The sequence below is a fragment of the Lagenorhynchus albirostris genome, chromosome 12 (assembly GCF_949774975.1).
Source record: "Lagenorhynchus albirostris chromosome 12, mLagAlb1.1, whole genome shotgun sequence".
In the NCBI taxonomy this organism is placed as follows: Eukaryota; Metazoa; Chordata; class Mammalia; order Artiodactyla; family Delphinidae; genus Lagenorhynchus; species Lagenorhynchus albirostris.
In genome coordinates, this window is record NC_083106.1 from 76,682,019 (window position 1) to 76,703,368 (window position 21,350).

A 21,350-nucleotide genomic window follows, 5' to 3' on the forward strand; every position below is an offset into this window, starting at 1 on the left:
CTGGCAAAAAAAGATCCATAAAATGTAAAGGGATATAAGCAATTTGGTAGCAGAAAGTCACACAAATATATAAAAAGAATATGTCAAAAATAAAAGGTAAGTTTACTCAAACTATTGGATTACAGGAAGGAAATTAACAATGCTTTAACTTTGTACAGGGCTATAATTAATATAAATTCATTACTCCCAGGTGGTACAAAAATATGGCATTATCATGCTTTTAAATAATATCCTTAGAAAAATAAATACAAAATTCACAACCATTTTGTTATATAAAAATTAAAACACCAAACATACAAACAAACATACAACACCTCAATAAGAACATACTTGCCTTGGGCTATAAATGGACATTCATCCACTTAAGTTATCAAGTAGTTATTAAGTGGGGCTATAGCAAAGTATTACGGCACTTTGATATCTAAGGGTAGTTACTTTTCTTTATACAGCAACAGGAGTCAGAGAACCCAAGAATCATAAATTCCAGGTAGAGAAATGAAGTTTCCCAAATCACCTTATGGAAATGAAAATGCGTTTAACTTTTAAGCCCTTCTGAAAAGGGTGTAGGGGTTACTTTAATTTCATTTTTGTAAAGAATTGGGCTTCCCTGGTGGAGCAGTGGTTAAGAATCCGCCTGCTGATGCAGGGGACACGGGTTCGAGCCCTAGTCCGGGAAGATCCCACATGCCGCGGAGCAACTAAGCCTGTGCACCACAACTACTGAGCCTGCGCTCTAGAGCCCGCGAGTCACAACTACTGAGTCCATGCGCCACAACTACTGAAGCCCGCGTGCCTAGAGCCCGTGCTCCGCAACGAGAGAAGCCACCATAAGGACAAGCCCGTACACTGCAACAAAGAATAGCCCCCACTCGCTGCAACTAGAGAAAGCCTGCGCGCTGCAACTAGAGAAAGCCTGCGCGCAGCAACGAAGACCCAACGCAGCCAAAAAAAAAAAAAAAAAAGAATATATAGGCACATACATACACACACACACACACACACAACTAAAATATCATCCACCAAAATGCCAACAATAGTGATTGTCTCCACATGGTAGAAAGATCAAAGATTCTTCTTCACTTCATTTTGGTTATGTGGATTCTGCACAATGAACCAATGATGAGTTAATTTCATAGGAGGAGGGGAGCTTAAAAGAGGTCTGATTAGTCCACAAGGTATTCTACAACCATCCTAATGTTTCAGCACCACCTTGCTCCGTTCTTCCTCCCCATCAAGTGCTCTCACAGCACCCACAGAGCTGCTCCATTCAAGCCCAGCCAGCCATAGGATAAACAGGTGTTTAACGTCTGTATCCCTGCCAAAACACAAGCTTAACGATGGTAAGATCGTGCCTATGTTGATCAGAAACGCACCTCTAGAACTTGGCATAGTGCCTCTACATAGTAGGCAGACAGGTGACTTTAAATAAATCAATGAACAAGCTGGTCTAAATCCCTCATAATGCAACTGAAGATCAAGCTTTCCTGTGTCTTCACTAAAAAATGCTGATTGATGAGTGATCACTGTCTTCTCTCTTTGAAGACATACCTGAATCACCTCAGTCTTTTTTTCAATTTAATCAATTCCAGTCCCCTAAAATTTTCTCCAAATATGTGGCTCTTATTCTGAACCCTAGTTCTCCACAATGGTTCAGTTGTGAAGTTTAGGGTTAATAATAAGCAAAACATTTCAGTTCTTATTTACTACTTATTATAACTGGAGGAATAGGCATAACTTTATATAAATTTGGGCAAATTCAATCAAGTGTTTATAAGACCCTCCATACGTAAACATCCTCCTCTCCCAGAATATGAAATTTCAAGTTGCTAAGACTCTCTTTCATTCTCCCCTTTCACCACCATCACTAGCACAGTATTTGCACCAACGGTATTATTTTACTTCTTACAGATTCTATGTCATAATTATGACAACTATTTAGTCTGTTTTTAAGAGACACATATACATAAATGTATAGTCACTTTCTAACCTCACAGAATCAATTTCAATGTTTTCTGCAAAGTCAAGTAAATATAATTAAAATCCAAATCTCTGAACAAGGCAATTGAACAATCTGCTTTAGTTATCTGTATGTTTACTAAAATTACAAGATCACTGACACAGTTCACATACCATCTCCAAACTTAAGCATTTCAATAAGGCCCCAATAGTACCTCCACCCTGTAAAAACCTGTGATGACCTAATGTCTCCCTGTTTTATGCCATAAGGCATAAAATCCCTCAATACTCTGCCTCTCCAGCCGAAAATACATCTGTAACTTCATCCACACCTGAACACGTCCCCACTCTTCTCAGAGCTGATTCCTCCACATGTGCTCGTGATGCTGTGTGCTCCCAGCCCTTCCAGAATCTGGGGGCTCCACACTGTTTCGGAACTGGTTTTAGTCATTTCCTCACCATTGCCTTCTCTTTATCAGCAAGATTAGTAAAAACAATGATTTCTAGTGTAAAATGTTTCCTTTACATTAAAACCTAAAACAGCAGTCAAAATGGAGAATTTTCTAATTGGTATGAAGAAACTTTACCTAACTTAGGCTATTTAGACTAAAAAAATAGTAACATCAGTCTTCAAGTATATGAATGATAAGGATTAAAAATGTGTTTATGTAGGTGTATGTGTCTGTACACACACACACACCCCAACGATCAAATGGCCTACATCTCCAGAAGGTAAAATATAAAAATAGAGTGATTTAGGTTAGACATGAAGAACCTTCACGAAGAATCAGAGACAAAAAGAGGTGACGGAAACTTTGTCTCAGGAGCTCTTAAAGATAAAACCGTGAATGACCTGTTTAGAGTGGTTTAAATATGGTCTGCCAGGAAACAAAATACTAGATTCGAAAGAATTAACGTCTACTTCCAAATTTTGTAATGACTAACAAGTATACTGTTTTAATAATTTTCAACAATTCTTTAGTCTCAACATAGAATGTGCTCTATTTTTTAAGTCCTCCACGAGACACTGAACATTTTATTAATTAGTGTATAAAAACTGAATTTTTAAAACACTTTGGTCACCAAGAGTTTCTTCAGTTTTTGACAGGAAGTTTTATTTACACAGATTCAACATAAAAAAGAGAAACAACTGAACGGCACATTGTAGTCACCTGGGGACCTTTGGAAAAGTACTGACACCTAGGTCTCACCCTCCGGGATCTGGGATTTAATGGGGCGAGGCTGTGGCTCAGGCATCAGGATTTTGAGAACAACCATACAATTTATTCTTTCATTTCTAACAGAAACAAATGGAAATTCAATCACTTTCATGTTGATACAATAATTATTTGGAAATTCACCCCCAATTCTCATTTATACTGCAGAGAGGAATAAGGGGAAATTTTCATACTGTCTTATACAAGTTCGGGGGAATTTTTAATGTTCAGGTTGTACCTCTGATTTTTTTTCCCCTTAAATTTTATTCACAGAGAAAACATTTAGCATCTGGTGTCCAAATGTAAATACTGGAGCTTTGATGAGGAACAATTACAGATAAACGTATCAAATTAAAACATACATTCATTCATTTCTTTCCCTTTTGTTCATTAATCAATTTCTTGGAATATATATACACACCTTAGCAGAGGCCAGTAAAAGGGCACTTTGCAGAATCCTTTTTCAAAGAAAACTTTTGTAAGGAAAAGCATTGCTAACTTATATGCGTATCTTGTAAGTCTATATTTCTATACATTTCTTGGGCAAAGCCATCTACACTACCGTTGTTTACAACACTAAGATTCTTTATATTTTTATCTGTCAAGGTTCAGCTAAACTGTCAATTTGACATCAAAAAAATCAGGAAAGATAAATCAATTAAAACACATCTAGCTTTCAGTTACACAAATAATAGTCATGGGAAAATGTCTATAAAACTAAGCGTATATAAAAAGGAGTAGTTTAGAAGTTCAAATACTAAATAGAGCACAACAGATACTTAACTCTATAATAATAAACATGATAACATTATTTCTGGCCATCTTTTCAAATAGGAATCTCTTTATGTATCTTTATGACAATCTCTCTCTCTAGTATCTCTTTATGGCAAAACAACATATTTTATGGGAATAATTTACTTCTAACCTTTCTTCATTCTCAGACTCACAATCCCCTTGAAGGTAAAAAAAAAAAAAATTATCTACATCTGGGGCAAATCTCTCTTGTAAAACAAAGAAAAATTCTTGTATTTAAATTCAGATCCAAAATAGGGCAGATTATTGGCACCTTAATATTCTAAAAGTATATATAAAAAGTTATTTATGCATTTTGCAACAGATAAGGCCTTTTAAAAAGTCCTCAATAAATTCATTATTAAGTACAATGAACGGCTATTAATCTGAGTGGAATCTGTGAATCATGTGCTATTTTTAAAAAGAACCACAGAGACTTCCCTGGTGGTCCAGTGGTTAAGAATCCGCCTTCCAACGCAGGGGATGCAGGTTCGATCCCTGGTCAGGGAACTAAGATCCCGCATGCCGCAGGGGAAGTAAGCCCGTGCACCACAACTAGAGAGCCCACATGCTGCAACGAAGAGCCCGTGCTCTCCGGAGCCCACACACTACAACTAGAAAGAAGCCCGCACACTGCAACTAGGGAAGCCCGCATGCAGCAATGAAGAGCCCGCGTGCCACAACGAAGATCCCACGTGCCACAACTAAGATCCGACGCAGCCAAATAAATAAAAAAAAATTTTTTTAATTGTAAATCTGAAAGATGGAAGAAGCAGGCTCAAGGAAGGAAGGAAGGAAGGACTACATATATACTATTTACAACTCTCATATTTTCTAATTTACATCAGAATGTTTTTATAATTTCACTAATTATTTGTATTTTCTACTCAATTTAAAAGTCTCAGTGTCTCACTTGAAGACAGTTATATATCATTCAAGAATGAATTAAAGAAGATGATCCAATAAAATTAATGCAGCCAAAACAAGTGTCTAAAAGGACAGTTCAAACTAATATGGCTCCTGTGGAAAGGGTATGAAGAGCTTTTTACATTGTACTTCAAATTATTCTGATGCCATTAATGATATATAGAAGGCAAAATACATAGCAAACTTAGAGAAGATAGTAGAGCCCAGAATCAAATCTAAAATATTTTTGCACTGTTTTAATATATACTGAGTTTTCCAGAAATAAAATATCACATAAATTGAGAGAAGACTGTCTTTTATTTGGGTCCTTACCAAAAGATGTTTATTATTTCAGAGAAAACCATGTTACAGAGCAATGCTGATCATGGTATTTGAGTCACCAATATAACATACCTCTACAGTAGTCTAATCTGCAGTAGCTGCATTCATGACTATTTTACATACGGATGCTAGAGCCTGATTACTTTGTTCTGACTTACAGTATAAGAGTAAGCTTTCACATACTGAAATACGTGCATTAATACCTAATTAATATAAAATATATATTTAAGTTATATGTATATTATATTGTTTATTAATATATTACATTTGTGACAAATACAAATAATAATTACTTCTTTCATGTTACATCACTATATTCTTAATTATACATGTATATAGGTATGCATACACATGTATGTGTAGATTGTTTAATTTCAGTGTAGTAAATGGGGTATTACAAAACAATTGTTTTGAAAAAGGGGTCCCAAGTCTGACAGAATAGAGAATCACTAATATAAGTAAAAGAGAAACAAGACTGAGGCCAGAAACCTGACATTTTAAAGGAAGAATAGGGGAGAAAGGAACGATGCGGAAAAGTAGACAGAAAGGTAGCAAGCACCCTGGCAGAGAGGACTTTACCAAAGGAGAAAGAAGTCTGAACAAGAGGAGGTTGTCAGCATCATCAAGTGGTTCAGAAGAGGCTGATAACTGAAAATAAGCTAATGGATTTGAAAATGGGAAGGGCACTGGCACTGTCGGAGCAGTTTCAGTATACAGTAGTTGAAGCAGAAATGATGCTGCAGTGAATAAAAGAGTGAACAGAGGAAAAACAGAAACAGCTAGTAGAAATTTTTATAGTAAGGGAAAGAGAAATAAGGCAAAAGAACAAGGAGATGACAGGGTATAAAGAGGAGGTTTTTGTGTGTTTCCGGCTTTGTTGGTTAGGCTAGAAAAGACCTCTGAGAGGTTAATTCAAACTTATTTTAGATACCAAGCCCCCTAATTCCAAGTTTTAGGAAGTACTCTCTCCTACAAACTGAAATGCTTATAGATGATGAATTAAATGATATCTGGAATTTGATTCAAAATAATGCAGGGGGAGGGGGAATAATTAGATTTTTTTAAAAAAAGTAAAATAAGATTAGCCATGAGTTGGTAACTGCTGAATCTGGGTGATGGTACATAGGGGTTCACATGCTCTTCTTTTCTGAATACGCTTAAAACTTTCCACAATAAAATGATTTTTAAAAGAAATACTCTCCAAGGAGGCGGAGTCAAGATGGCGGTGTGAAAAGATGCGGAGTTAGCGTCTCCCCACAACTAGGGCGCCTGCCAGCCGCTGGTAGGGGACTCCGATGCCCAAGGAGACAGGAGGAACCCCAAAGTGAACCGGTGGCTTGCAGGAACTTGGTTCACGAGCCCGGGGGCGGGCCTGAAGCTCCTGCGGTGCGAGCTCTGAGTCTGAACCACTGGACTAACAGAGAACCTCAGACTCCAGGGAATATTCATCAGTGAGGTCTCACGCAGTTCCTCATCTCAGCACCAAGACCCAGGTCTACCCAATAGCCTAGAACTCCAGTGTATCATCGACATATATACACTACCGAATGTAAAACAGATAGCTGGTGGGAAGCAGCCGCATAGCACTGGGAGATTAGCTCGGTGCTTTGTGTCCACCCAGAGGGGTGGGATAGGGACGGTGGGAGGGAGACGCAAGAGGGAGGGGATATGGGGACACGTGTACGCATATGGCTGATTTGCTTTGTCGTGCAACAGAAACTAACACAGTATTCAATTATCCTCCAATAAAGATTTATTAAAAAATAAAATACTCTCCAAAAGACGCTCAATTACTTTTCAATTTTCTATATAATCATATCCTGCTCTCTCAAATGTCAAACTGATGATATTGATTTTTACCACGGTAAATAACTGAGTTTTTTCTTAGAAATGATTACACACTAATTGCTGAATTATCTCAATTTCTCACTTAATCTTCCGTCTGATCACAGCAAGCAATTTCATAGTCAACTAGATGAAAAAAAGAGGTGAAAAAAATAGATGCAGTCTGATCCCAGAGTTCTGGGTCACAAAGTTCAAAAATCTATCCCCTAAGAATTCTATCGGACAGTATCCATACTATAGCTTAAAAAGAAATGCTTATTTTCTAGCCATAGCTTTATACAAAATATCTCTGAAATTACCTCTAAATTTTTAAACTGCACAATACTGATAGAAAAAATGAATTCTGAATTAAGAGGTATTCCTGAATTAAGAGGAATTATCTTTTCAGTTCTGCCACTAATTTGGCTGTATGACCTTAGCAAGTCTCTTAACCTCTCAAAACCTTGGCTTCCTCAACTTCTTGATAAGGAATTGGAATTAAATTAACTAGGGGGTAATGTCTGATTCTAACTGTCCAGGCTCTAGGTCTGGTCTACAGAAAACCTGAACACACAACTCCAGTGGACGATGATCCAGACCAGCGGTTCTCCAAGTGTGGCCAATGAACCTCTGGAGATCCCTGAGACCCTTGCAGAGAGTCAACAAGGTCAAAACTGTTTTTAAAGTAATACTAATAAGACATTTGCCCTAATAATGCAGAACCAATGATGGGTAAAACTTCTACCACTTCAGCTAAAATCAAGGCAGGGGCACCAAATTGTAGCAGTGGTCACTGCTGTCACAGTCAAAAGGATGCTGCCTCACGTAAGAATACCTCTGATGTGCAACTAGAAATGATCATACTTAGTGAAGTAAGTCAGACAGAGAAAGACAAATACCGTATGATATCACTTATATGTGGAATCTAAAATATGACGCAAATGAACTTATCGATGAAACAGAATCATGTACACAGAGAACAGACTGGTGGCTGCCAAGGGGAAGGGGAGTGGGGGAGGGATGGATTGGGAGTGTGGGATGAGCAGATGCAAATGATTATATATGCGATGGATGAACAACAAGGTCCTACTGTACAGCACAGGGAACTCTATTCAATATCCTGTGATAAACCGTACTGGAAAAGAGTATTAAAAAAAGACTGTGTGTGTGTGTGTGTGTGTGTGTGTGTGTGTGTGTGTGTGTGTGTGTGTGTGTGTGTGTGTGTGTGTGTGTGTGTGTGTGTAACTGCATCTCTTTGCTGTACAGCAGTAATTAACACAACACTGTAAGTCAACTATAGTTCAATAAGAAAAAGAATACCTCTGATGAAGCAGTAAAACGTATTGGTTTTATTACATTTTGATCCTCAAATACACATCTTTTTAATACTCTATATGACAAAATGGGGATTGTGCATAAACTACTTCCACTGTAAAACAAGGTATGATGTTGCCCCAAGGAAAATATTTCCGGCAGTGTTTGAGCTGTAACCTTCAGGAACTGACTCTTTTTCATGAAACACTATTTTCACTGCAAAGAATGACTAACAAACCTTGGTTATTCAAGCTTGAGTTTTTGGCAAACAAGGTTTTGTTTGTTTTTTGGTTTTGTTTTTTTGTGTTTTTTTAACATCTTTATTGGGGTATAATTGCTTTACAATGGTGTGTTAGTTTCTGCTTTATAACCAAGTGAATCAGTTATACATATACATATGTTCCCATATCTCTTCCCTCTTGCGTCTCCCTCCCTCCCACCCCCCTTGTTTGTTTTTTGAGTGAAGGCTGTCACATCAAGGAAAGCAACTGACAGTACTTGTTGACAATGATAAGATTCAAGTGAAAGCAGAATCTGGGAAAACCCACATCTGCCACCTTGAACATACAACAGCTTATACTGTTTAAGCTTAAATACTTAAAAGACTTTTCTGATGAGATCAAAATATATTACATATATTTCGAAGATCTGCATAACTCAGTGGAACAGTATGTTCCAAGTGACCATTACACCATATTATAAAATCACATGTGGGTAAAAGATCCATTCAAAGTGCAAAACTGGACAATGGATTTTAATGTAACAGGGTATAGAAAATTCACTGATATGGCTTAAAATTCCACTTTGGAACTTTAAGAAATTACCACTTGGTTAGTGGTGGTGAAGGATCGAAGAATATACACACCATTAACTGAAAAGGTCAAGTTAATATCTCCTTTCCCAATGAGATATCTACGTGAGGGAAGATTTTCTTCATACACAGTTCAACCAAAAAAAAAAAATAATGCAACAAACTGAATTCATGAGCAGATATGACAACCCAGCTATCTTCTATTAATGCAACAAACTGAATTCATGAGCAGATATGACAACCCAGCTATCTTCTATTAAGTCAGACATGAAGGAGTTTTACAAAAGCGTAAAATAGTGGCACTCTTTTCACTCATTGTTGTTTTGGAAAGTAACTATTTTCCATAAAATATGTCATTTCTGTTAAAATGCATATATTATTATCTTTAAATAGACTAAATATTTTTAAAGTTTCTAATACAGTAAATATCAATAGGTATAACCAAGTAGATAAGCAAAATCTTTACAGAGTCCTCAATAATTAAGAGTGTAAAGAAGTCCGAAGACCTCTGACATCTGCTGATCTACATAAAACTTCACCAAATCATTTGCTGGCAGTGCATATACTCTCCAGTCATTCACGATCTAGGATGAGTAGTGGGGAATGAAAGAAGATACACATATATTACATAACTGGTGATGAATACTATAATACAGGTGTACTTCCAAACTGTAAACTGGGGAAAGCGACTTTGAAAGATTTAATTCAAGCAGGTCCTGAGAGATGGATAAGCCTGACTAAAGGAAAGTATTCCAGACAAAGGCCTGTTTGAACAAGAGTAAGGAGGTGGGAGAACGGGGACATGTCTGCGGAACAGGTCGATGGGGCCAGAGCACAGGACAATGGCAGAAGTGTGACGAGTACTGAGGTGGAAATGTGGGGCAAGAGATCAGGCCTCAAAGGGTTTCAGATCCCACAGTGAAAGTCTGGACCATCCAATGTATTAATAAAGGGCTGACAGGGATTCTTATTGAGCAAGGGATTATTACAATCAGATTTCTACTTTGAAATGGAACTCTAAAGGCAATGCACAGGACAGACTGTACACTGAGGGAAAGGGCTAAACATAGGGAACTACGTATGAGAGAAAAAGGAGTGAGGCCAGCACTCGGTCAGAGGGGGAGGAAAGTGACGGCCAACCTTCCGGAAGCGGAACAGGGTTTGGCAACTGACAGAATATGACAAGTGAAACAGGAAAACGTGAGTAAAAGTTCTGAGCATGAACAATTAGGGTAATGAGGGCATCATAAGGGAAACAGGAGGAAAGGCAGTTTCTGCGAGGAGGGCTCTGAAGGAAGTATGTGAAATTTTAAGATGTCTGGAGCATCAATTTGGAAATGCTGGTCAAGATTATACAGAAAGAAATTTGGGGGGAACTGGGCTTCCTTGATGACGCAGTGATTAAGAATCCGCCTGCCAATGCAGGGGACACGGGTTCGAGCCCTGGTCCGGGAAGATCCCACATGCCGCGGAGCAACGAAGCCCACGAGCCACAACTACTGAGCCCATGCACCACAACTACTGAAGCCCGTGCGCCTAGAGCCTGTGCTCCGCAACAAAAAAGCCACTGCAATGAGAAGCCCACGCACCACAACAAACAGTAGTCCCTGCTCACCGCAACTAGAGAAAGCCCACACGCAGCCACGAAGACGCAACGCAGCCGAAAATAAGTTAATTTAAAAAAAAAAAGAAATCTGGGGGGAATTCTGCATAAGAGTCAAAAGCATGGAGCTGATATAATTATCAGAAATAAGAACAGAGCAAGTAGAGCAAAGTGCCACACACAGGATTTTATGACACATGAACAGTAAACACATGGGCCGACAAAATCACGCAGTAAAAACCAAACTGGAGACCTGCGAAGTGCATGACCACAGGCGCTCAGAAGAAAGAATTCAAGGAAGATTAGTTGCTCAGTAGCCGAAGAGGTTGGAAAAGAATAATGATCTAAATGAGGCCACTGGATCTATTAATTAGGAGGTTACAGAGTAGTCTCTGTTGAATGTTCAGGGACAGAACACAGATTACAATGGAACTGGGTTCACAGCCTCATTAGCAAGGTATTAGGTACAGGAAATAAATATTTCACCCAGGGCTACATGAAAATTATGTTTTCCAAACAACAGCTTGTCTGCCTTTCAACCATAACAATTTTTTAAAAAAACTCTCACTCTAAACTTTGCCTGTTATTTTCAGAGAATGTATTTCAGACTCATAAAACACCAATTTTAGCATTTAAACAGAACATTAACATTTACCTAATAAATTTTATGACACAACAAGAATTTACTGTTGTGCTATATATTGAACCTCAATCTACTGCTTAAAAGAACATTATTCTTAGTCGAGGTAAGCCTACTATAGTACATTTTAGTACAAATTCAACAAATAGCATCTGTTTGAAAAAAAGAAAACCATTAACCAATCCCTCTTTATTAACAGTACCAAGCACAATATGAAGTCACACTGAATTTAGGCATATTTATATGAAATGTGTGTTTAGCCAAACCACCCATGTTTATGCAAAGGTAACATGGGAAAGATCCATACTTGTTAGTATAACCTAGAAAACAATCATTTGTTTGACAAAAAGATTCTTCCCTTTACAAAAGAAGTCACTGTCGGGATCCTTTAAACAAGCAGCTTTCCAAGGATAATAAAAATATATATAATAGTTATTTATTTAATTTACACAAAACTTTACAGCAATACATTTGTTTAAAGCAAATTAATGATGTAAGTAAAAGGGGTAGTTGTTCAGGGGTTTAAAACGCATCCAGCATGGTTTAGACCCTACCTGTCCACAAAGTCCCCCTCTCATCAGTCCTAGGAGAGGCTGGAGCCCTCTGAACAGCAAGGACCAGCGGGTGGGGACACCCAAGGGTGTTGCAGAGGACCTATGCGCCCTGAACTTGACATCAAGCAACTGCCGCCCGAGTGTCAGGGTGTTACCACCCTTATTTAGACAGAGAAGGAAGAACAGCTTAATCCTGAAGGGTTTGTTGACTCTTTAAAAGAACACACAGAGAAAGGTAACCTAAAATTCTAAATCGGGCAAAGGCTCTGGATCCAGGCCACCTGAACGTCCTCTCAGCCCTGCCTCTCACTACTTGTGTCACCTCAGCAAGTTACTTAGACCTCAGTTCTCTCAGCTGCAAAATGGGGTAAGAAAAGCCACCACACGGGTCACCATTAGAATTAAATGAGACCAGGACTGTAAAGTACCCAGTGGTGGCATATCACTGGCCCTCAAGAACTATTAGAACCGTACTGTTCTAGGGTCATTTGGGGCCACTCCTTCAAAGCATCGTCATAATATATGGCCACCTTCCACTGTTCAAGCTTGCTGATGTACTCAAGTGTCTGTATGTCCCGAAAATAATCTAGGTCAATGTTGCCGCCAAACAGAATCGTAGAGAATAGGACCAAAGTGCATGAGATTCTGGACCAGTTCCAGAAGCACACTTTTAATAAATAATAGACCACCTTCTGACACACTAGCATTCTTGTGTGCAGCCGTAAGACTATCTCCATTTTTGCTAATAACTCATTAAAATCACCAAATTAAAAATTAAACCAGTTATAAATTCCTAATTTATGCTGCACCCCCCTTCAAAAAAACAAACTTATCAGTAGAATCTATCTCTAGAAAATACAAAACTCTGACTGAACTTTTTTTCTCTGGCTTCTAAAACATCTGAAGTGAATCTGGTCATATGTTCAAATTCATTCAGTTCTCCTCCCCTCCCCTCAAGCACAACAGATACATAAACCGTCTTGCTGTTCTCATCTTCAACTCAATAATGATAGACCAGAAAAGCAGAGAAACTAATTCATTCCTCTTCAAAACACATACACATGTATACTTTGTTCTTCTGCAAAATACCAGGATAACAGACAGCAAATCTTGCCCACAAACCAAAACACAGCTGTTTCATCTAATTTTAGAAAAAAAATAACAAGGAACCAGAGAAAAGTTCTCTCTGGAAGAACTCAATCCTCAAATCAGGGAAATTCAAAGAGCATAACAAGGAAAAACCGACAGCCTCAATTCCTTCCTGCGGGATACTAATTCTATCAGCATCAAATCGAAATAAACAATATGTTTTCAGAAGATTCCACAAAAGTTTGAACTCTCCTCTTTTAAAGAAAGAAAAAGGCCCACTTACAGAAAAATAAAATCTAAATGTATGATTTCCAAGCATAGGAGCTATTTTGCTTATTCCAAACCTTTTTCTGTTTTCCACCATACTCTTTTAAAGACAAGCTAAGACATTTATTTGTTCCAAAAAACAAAACAAAACAAAACAAAACCCAAATATAACATTTACATGTAGCCTTTACTTGTATGGTCAAGTCTCATAGCCAGGTGCTGGTGACTGATTAATTTGCTCTCCTTTTCTGGAAAATGTGAACAAGACCCAGTCTAGCTGCTGCTTAATCTGAGTACAATCTTGGACTCTTTTTCCCCCGGAACCCTCAAGAGAAGACATATCAACTATTCTAATCGTTTTTGGGGGAGTAATGCTCAGACACTAGGGACCTTCATACCATCTCTTGAAGGAGAGAAATGTTTTTCTTTAGTAATCCTCAGGAATCTATCCAAACTGAAGAGCATGGACTTAGACTTTTAGCCAGATATCAGATTAACTAGGTAAAACTGGCATTAGCAGAAGACAGTTGAATAACAGCAAACTGCGACAGATTTATACAGGAATTTAATGCGTCTTTAAAAGGACTTGGGGAGGAAGAACAATTATGTCATAAGAGTCCAACTTCTATGAACTGTGCCCTGGTGTTCTTGCGCTCAAGAGTCCAGGTGAACGGGAAGTATAATTTCCAGAAGGCAAGGGACTTTTCTTGCCAAAATATTTTAAACTTATTAAAAGCTATTTTTAATGAAAAACATTTATTCTATCAAAACAAGACTACCTGATGAAGAAAATTTCAGAAAACCTCATTAAGGCATAACAACATATTAATAAAAGTGCTTTATGTTAACCGACCTAGTTTATGTTTTTCATCGGGTTACATGGATCATCAAATTTCCTGAAATAATTGTTTGATTAAATGAGAAAGTGAGGGCTTCCCTGGTGGCGCAGTGGTTGAGAGTCCGCCTGCCGATGCAGGGGACACAGAAATCCAATTAAAAAGGGGACTTCCCTGGTGGCACAGTGGATAAGACTCTGCACTCCCAATGCAGGGGGCCCGGGTTCTATCCCTGGTCGGGGAACTAGATGCCCCATGCATGCCACAACTAAGGAGTCTGCGTGCCACAACTAAGGAGCCCGCCTGCCACAACTAAGACCCAGTGCAACCAAACAAATAGTTCAAAAAGGTCTTAAGATCTAAACGAGCATTACTTATATGTTACTGCTATTTGTATAGTCGTTTAAAAATTAAATATAAGTAGCTCACTTCCAAATGAAGCTGGTTAATAAGCTGAAATACTCACTACAATTAAATTTAGGTGTGAAATTTAACACCGCATTGTCATCTCAAGATAAATGCTATGAGCTCCAAATAAGCTTAAAAGAAGAAAGAAAATCAATGAAGAGATTCTGGTAACCGATATTTCACTTCCTTTTACCATATGCTGCCTGGTTAATCCGAGCAACTTTTTGCTGTTATTGCCAACACCCTCCCAAAGCAGAGGATGAAGAAAAGCTTTCAACCAGTGGTTCTCAAATGCTGGTACACAAATAAATCAACTGAGAAACTTGTTAAAATGCTACTGCCCATGCCCCACCCACATCTCTCTGACGTGTTTTTACTAGTTCCCCTGATAATTCTTGGTACGCACCTAAATTTCAGAACTACTTGAAGCTGGTCAACTTCAAGATTTCACCCAAATCTCCAATACACAGCTCTTTTCCTTTTGGATGAACATTCCACATTAAACATGGAAAAGAAACAGCAGCCAAAACAGTAACAATAACAGTGGACACTAGCTATGTACCAGCTTGGTGTGCGCTTTCCATGTATTAGTGTCTAATCCAGTCCTCACGAGAACCACACCAGGTACGTAATATCGTAGCCCCCATTTTACTAACTGAAGCCCAGAGAAACTAAGTAATCTGACGCAGCTAATAAGTGGCAAAACCAGGATCCCCTCACCTCTGCCTGTCCTCTTACCCGGGAGGCGGACAAGCAAGCACTTCTGCACAAATGCAACTCTGGAACCTGGGGGCTGGAATACAGAGGCTAAGCCTGAGGGGCCCGCAGTTGGGCAAGCAATAACGCCCCGTCCCCCCAACTCCCACCGCACCCATCCCTCGCTCACCAAGCCCTTCCACCTACATGGTGTGCCATGACATACTGGTGGCACGTCGCAAGTCTACCCGCACTCTTTCCACATGAGTATCTACAACCACATGCAAAGGACGACAAGGGATCCAATCCCAGCTCCACCAAGTACTGGCTGGGAGCTTGAGCGAGTTTAACATCCCTGTGCCTCTCTCTCCTAAGACACGAGAGTCTTAATGCCAAGTGCACTGAGGTGACATAGTGATTTTTTTTTTTAATGTCTTCTATTTATTTATTTTTGGCTGCGTTGGGTCTTCGTTGCTGCACGCGGTCTACTCTTCGTTGCGGTGCGCGGGCTTCTCATTGCGGTGGCTTCTCTTGTTGCGGAGCACGGGCTCTAGGTGCATGGGCTCAGTAGTTGTGGCTTGCAGGTTCAGTAGTTGTGGCTTGCGGGCTCTAGAGCGCAGGCTCAGTAGTTGTGGTGCACGGGCTCAGCTGCTCCGCGGCATGTGGGATCTTCCCTGACCAGGGCTCGAACCCATGTCCCCTGCATTGGCAGGCGGATTCTTAACCACTGTGCCACCAGGGAAGTCCGACATAGTGATTAACTGAGCTACCGTACATAAAATACTTGCTTGACATGGTACCTGCCACACAGCAAGAGCTCAATAAACAACAGTGGCTACTAAAATTATACTTTGCCAACCCACTCTCTTACGAAAGCCAACATTATCAGTCCTGGGTCCCATTTACTTTCTCTCAGCCTTATTTCCTGAAACTGTGATAAAAGATGGAACATATTCTTATTTATCAGGAAGCAACTGGTAACAGTGCTGTAACTCAGTGGACTAAAGGCCAGGAGCAGAATATTTTAGAGCAAATGAGGCTTTTAGTAGCCCTTAAATTGTACCACTTTGACAACTATTTCCCAACTTTAGGGTCAGCCCTGTTAATCACACACTAGAATGATGAGTCTATAATTAACTTAATTCAAAACAACAACAAAATGTCACTCAGTACAAGGACTTGGTTTTATCACCTTTTCATCGGCACTCAGAACAGTGCCTGGCCCATGACAGACACTCAAATATCTGTGAAATGAATGAAGGCATAAAGGTACCAACTGAGACACACCTTAGCTCATTAGCGAGTCTTTACAAAAGCAAGAATAATCAGATCAATATCAATGTGCCAAATAATAAAACTTATTTTCAAAATTCCTCCAGAATATTTTTCTTTTTTAAAACTAATTGTTGGCTTTCCCTTAAAAACACTGCTACTAGAAAAGTTAATTACCAACCTCGACTCCATTAATCTATTAAAAATGTTAAAGTAGTTCCATAATACTACATCAACTCATCTTCTACCTTACGTAAAAAAAAGAAGAAAAAAGTGTAACTACGTATTTAATAATTATCACTTTAGCTATCCTGACTATTCAGAATTGCCTGAACCATCTGAATTAAATCCAGAAAATGAAATAAGTCACTGCTGAGAGGTTAACCCTTACTAAATCTAGGAGTTAGAGACCTGGGGGAGGGAGGACTCCATGGGAACACACAGATAGCAGTTCCATTCTCAGTGACGCTTCTAAGCAGCCTCACATGTGACCTTGAACAAAGTACTTATCTTTGTGTCTCCATTTTCTCATGTGCAGAATAAGAACAGATGTACCACATCTACTTCATCAAGTTGTTCTAGGACCAAATGTACATAAAACGATTTCCAAAAGAGTAAAGCGTCATTCATGTAGGGTGTTAACTTCTGACATAAACAGCTTCAGGTTTTAAATGGATGTTTCTGTTTATCTTTCTTTTCACATCTGTCCCACTCCTCCTATTTCCTAGATCCAAAGATCTGCCACAACAGGGAAGAACCAGTTCCCATCAACAGCTATATTTTAAACACAATGAACCATCGATAAATATCTGTTGAAAAAGATGCTCATCCACATATAACAGAAATTTTTTAAATTCTGTGATATGTAATACCTTACCTTGTAAAGCTTAAGCAGCAGGTTACCTTCAAATAAAATGACAAGTGATGTAAGGTGCATAAAAGATGCCTGTGGTTTTGCCAGGAGCACCACCTTGCTTTGCCCACATTACTCAGCAGACATGTGAATATCACCTAAGGAATGTGCTTCAGTATTTTGGTTTCACTGGAAGAGACAGGTTTTATAAATAGAAAACGACTTCCCCTCTCTTCAACACTAGGAAGGTTTCTAAAGATGCCAGATCTGTTCTGGTTTTACTTCCCATACTTCAGTACTCACAGGGAGAACTTTTGCTGGACTTGTGGTCATTTCTCAAACCACTATGTCATTCTTACACTACTCAATGAGAAAAGAAAGCTTATTTTTGAAAACCATAAGTAGGACGATATACTTATATTTTAAGATTATTAACAGTCCACTAAATCTGTCAAATAAAAGCATAACTGTTTTAAATGTAGAACATCCTGGTTCCTCTGAACATTATATAATGCCTCAAAAACAGAATTAAGCTTATTTGACTTTAGTTAGTTCTTGATTATCTACACACACACACACACACACACACACACACGAAAGCAGATGTGTTACAGATCATCCATTAATAATTTACATTAAGCCCTTGGATGATGGTTTTGTATTTACAGTTGAATATGAGTATCCTTCCTAATAGTTCAAAACAAAGACATACCCGTAACAGAAGTCACCCAACTGAGCCTTCCTACCAATTTTCTGTTCATTTACCCAACTACATTCTACTGCTGAAATGACTCATTTGCTACAAAAGATAGACTTTGTGTGCTCACTTTGTTCTTTGTGTCTATTACAGCTCAAGGGACATTCCTGAAATAAACACAGGACATTAAAAAAAAAAAATTGTCCTGATCTAACAGGTCACAATTTAATCATAATCTGAAAACCATTTCTCCCCTTAGTATTACACAGTTAATTACGTAACATTTAAAAGGCAGCTACTGCATTTACAGGCAATAACCTATCTCATTTTTAAGTTCTACCCTAACCAGGTACATTACATTATTCACTTAAGCTACAATGAAAACCAGTGTTACATTACAGCCTAATTCTAGTTCCTACAGCCCATCAAAATTAAAAGTGCACAGTATGTATAATATTCTGGAATTTACTCCAGAAATGATAAAGCAACATCATATCATTGTTCAAGGCTGTCTACTTAAGAATGAAGAAACAGACACAGAATTCAAAATTAATTCCGAGCCCCATTCCTGGCCTTTCTTAATGTCACTCCTCTGTACCTTGTTCAAACCTCCAGTTACATTCTTTAACACAATACCAGTTCTGCAGGTTTACCAGAATAGTCTACCAATTGCACTGAGATTAAGGCAACCTGCTCTGGTGGAAAGGACTGAGGTTTTATGGTCAGAAGACTTGGGTGTGAATCCAGACTCTCCCTGGAGCTACATGACCTCACGACCTTGAGCAAATATTCAATTCTCTGAGCCTAAATTTCCTCATGTGTAAAAAGGACAAGACCACCAACCTTGAAAACTATTTTGCAGATCAAGTTTCTCAGTTAGTGTTCTGATTATGGCAGATGCCTAATAAATGGGTGACGATCGTATCCTCCTAAAGGGCCAGTCACATTACTACCAAATGTCTCATTGTAAGGATCAAAATTAAACTGTATGAGATTTATTACACTTGTCATACATTTTTCAATCTTTTACTTAAAATGTTTTAATATAGAGAAATAAAAAATTCACAAAGGTTAAACATCTTTATAAAACTGACATTTTACATAACAGACATGGGGATTCAATTATCAGCAGACTGAAAATCAGTTATTTTTTTTTTAATGTCTGGGGTGCTTATATTTATTCAAACCTCACATAGTCAAATTTTTTTTTAATTTTAGTTGTATTTTTAGAACCCTGAGACAGCCCGTTGTCTAAACAATGGGCTACATAATACACCACAGTCTCCAGGCAAAGTCACAACAGGATGAAAAAAGAGCCTTCAGCTTCTCTCAGATTTCCTGGCCACTGTTATTTTAAAACTTGATCACACAAACATAAACAGAGAAAAAAATCCATATCAGATGAGTTCCATGGGTTATGATTTATGATATTTTTAAGACCTTGCATGAATTTACATTAAATATTGCAATAGCTTATTATATTTTTCTTGTCCACGTTTCCAAGCACTAATGAAGAATATATATTATATATACTTTTAAATATTACATACAAAGTGAGTTTTTAATCATAATCTTTTCTTAAAGTTGCTTATCACTTCCATTACTCCCTTTTAAAATTAGTTTTTGAAAACTAAAATGTAACTTAAAAAGCCAACAATAGCATGTCACACAGAACATACAAATGCAACAGGCAAACCTGAATAAGACTAATGTAACTTCTGTTTACCGCTATGCAAGTAATTCTGCACAACTGAAAATACTCTAAATGAGGTGGATATTTAAAAGTCAATGAGTTATTTTAAAAGGCTGCTTTGTTTCAAGCTCTGGCTATAGACCAATTTGTGGTGTTTCTAAAATTAATAGTAAAAGACACCAAGGTAATTTTTTCACTAAACAATTTCCAATGCAAACCACAACCCAAGACATCTTAGTTAATTTGTACAGAAATGTCCTTTTGCTGTCAACCTTTGTACCATGACTATTACCAGCCCAAGTTCAAGATTCACATTTTATCGTGTGAACAGTGCTCAGCTAAATCTTAAGAATATTAATCTTTTAAACTCTCAAACCCTGACGACATTTAGCTATATTGCATCTACACCGCCAGAGCATAACAAGGAAAACTTTTATCTACCACGTACAGCAGCCTATTAAATTGGGGCAGTGTTCCTAGCTCCTTAGATCTGTAGATTAGGATTTAAGCATTCCTCCACTACAAACTTCACCCCAGATAAAATGTAACACGTTTTCTAAACCTGTATGGAAATAATTCTGACACGGATGTTCTAGTAATAACCCTATCAAATTATTTTCTTACCCCAGAGTTTGAGCATTTTAATCGTTTTAAAGAGTTTTGGGAATTAAAAAATGTAAAAATCTCTTGTTCAGTAGCAGATATATAAATTAACGTACCCAAAATACTTGACCAACTAAAGACTAAAAATACATCTTTATACAGTCCCAACCTGGGCTCCTACAAGATTAAACTAATTGGGACAGCAGCTGATCCTCACATCCCAGAACAAAAAGCACTATTCCTGCACTGAATTTTAAGCCTGTTTACGAAAGAGAAAACTATCACGGGACGTCCAGGTCAGAGCTGGACACCTGAGGGCTCAGCTTCTACCTGGAAGCCAGAGAAGATACCCGAAGGCATCCTGGTGGTAACACACTCTTGAAAGAAGACTCTCATTGTCCTGTGGAAATGAGACCCACCCCTGCGCTACCGGGAGCCGCCGCCGCCCGGGCCCACTCATCACCTGCTTCACCCCCAGCGTCCCCGGGAGATGAACCGAGCCAGCTCGTCTGCCCCGGGCGGCGAGAGGAGGCCCCGAAGCAAGGCCAGGTTGGGGGAGCGAGGCTCCGGGAAGTGGGGCCCCGGCGCCGACGCCCCACCGCGGGCGTCCCGGGGCACTCACCGGTGCGAACGCGAGGGCAGGTGCGCGGCGGCGGGGCTACCTGTCGCCGGTGAGGCGTGGGGGGGGGGAGGGAGGGATGTGGCGGCCGAGGAGAGAGGGCGACGACGCGGACCGGCACCGGGACGGGGCGGCGACGGTGACCGGTCTCCAGCTCGCTTCCTGCTCGGACAGATCCCGGGTCCGTCTCCGCCCGCCGGCCGGCAACCCGCCGAGTCCCCAGCCCCGCCGCGCGCACGTCACGGCTACGGAGCGCCCGAGGGGGCGGGGGCGCCGCGGGCCGGCGGGCGGGGCGCGGGCGCGGGCGCGCCGGGAGGGGGCGCTCGGCGCGGGGCCGCCCCGCCAGTCCTCGCGCCGA

At 39.4% G+C, this 21,350-nt stretch overlaps 1 protein-coding gene across 1 annotated transcript in view; it reads right to left on the reverse strand.

Annotated features, from left to right (window-relative positions):
• Window positions 1-21,062, reverse strand: part of MYO6 (myosin VI) — a 140,733-nt gene extending 119,671 nt beyond the window's left edge. Inside the window, exon 1 of the mRNA XM_060167690.1 lies at window positions 20,996-21,062. The gene's annotated coding sequence lies outside the window, so the exon portion shown is untranslated. The remainder of the gene's footprint in view (window positions 1-20,995) is intronic.
• Window positions 21,063-21,350: the final 288 nt, after the last annotated feature.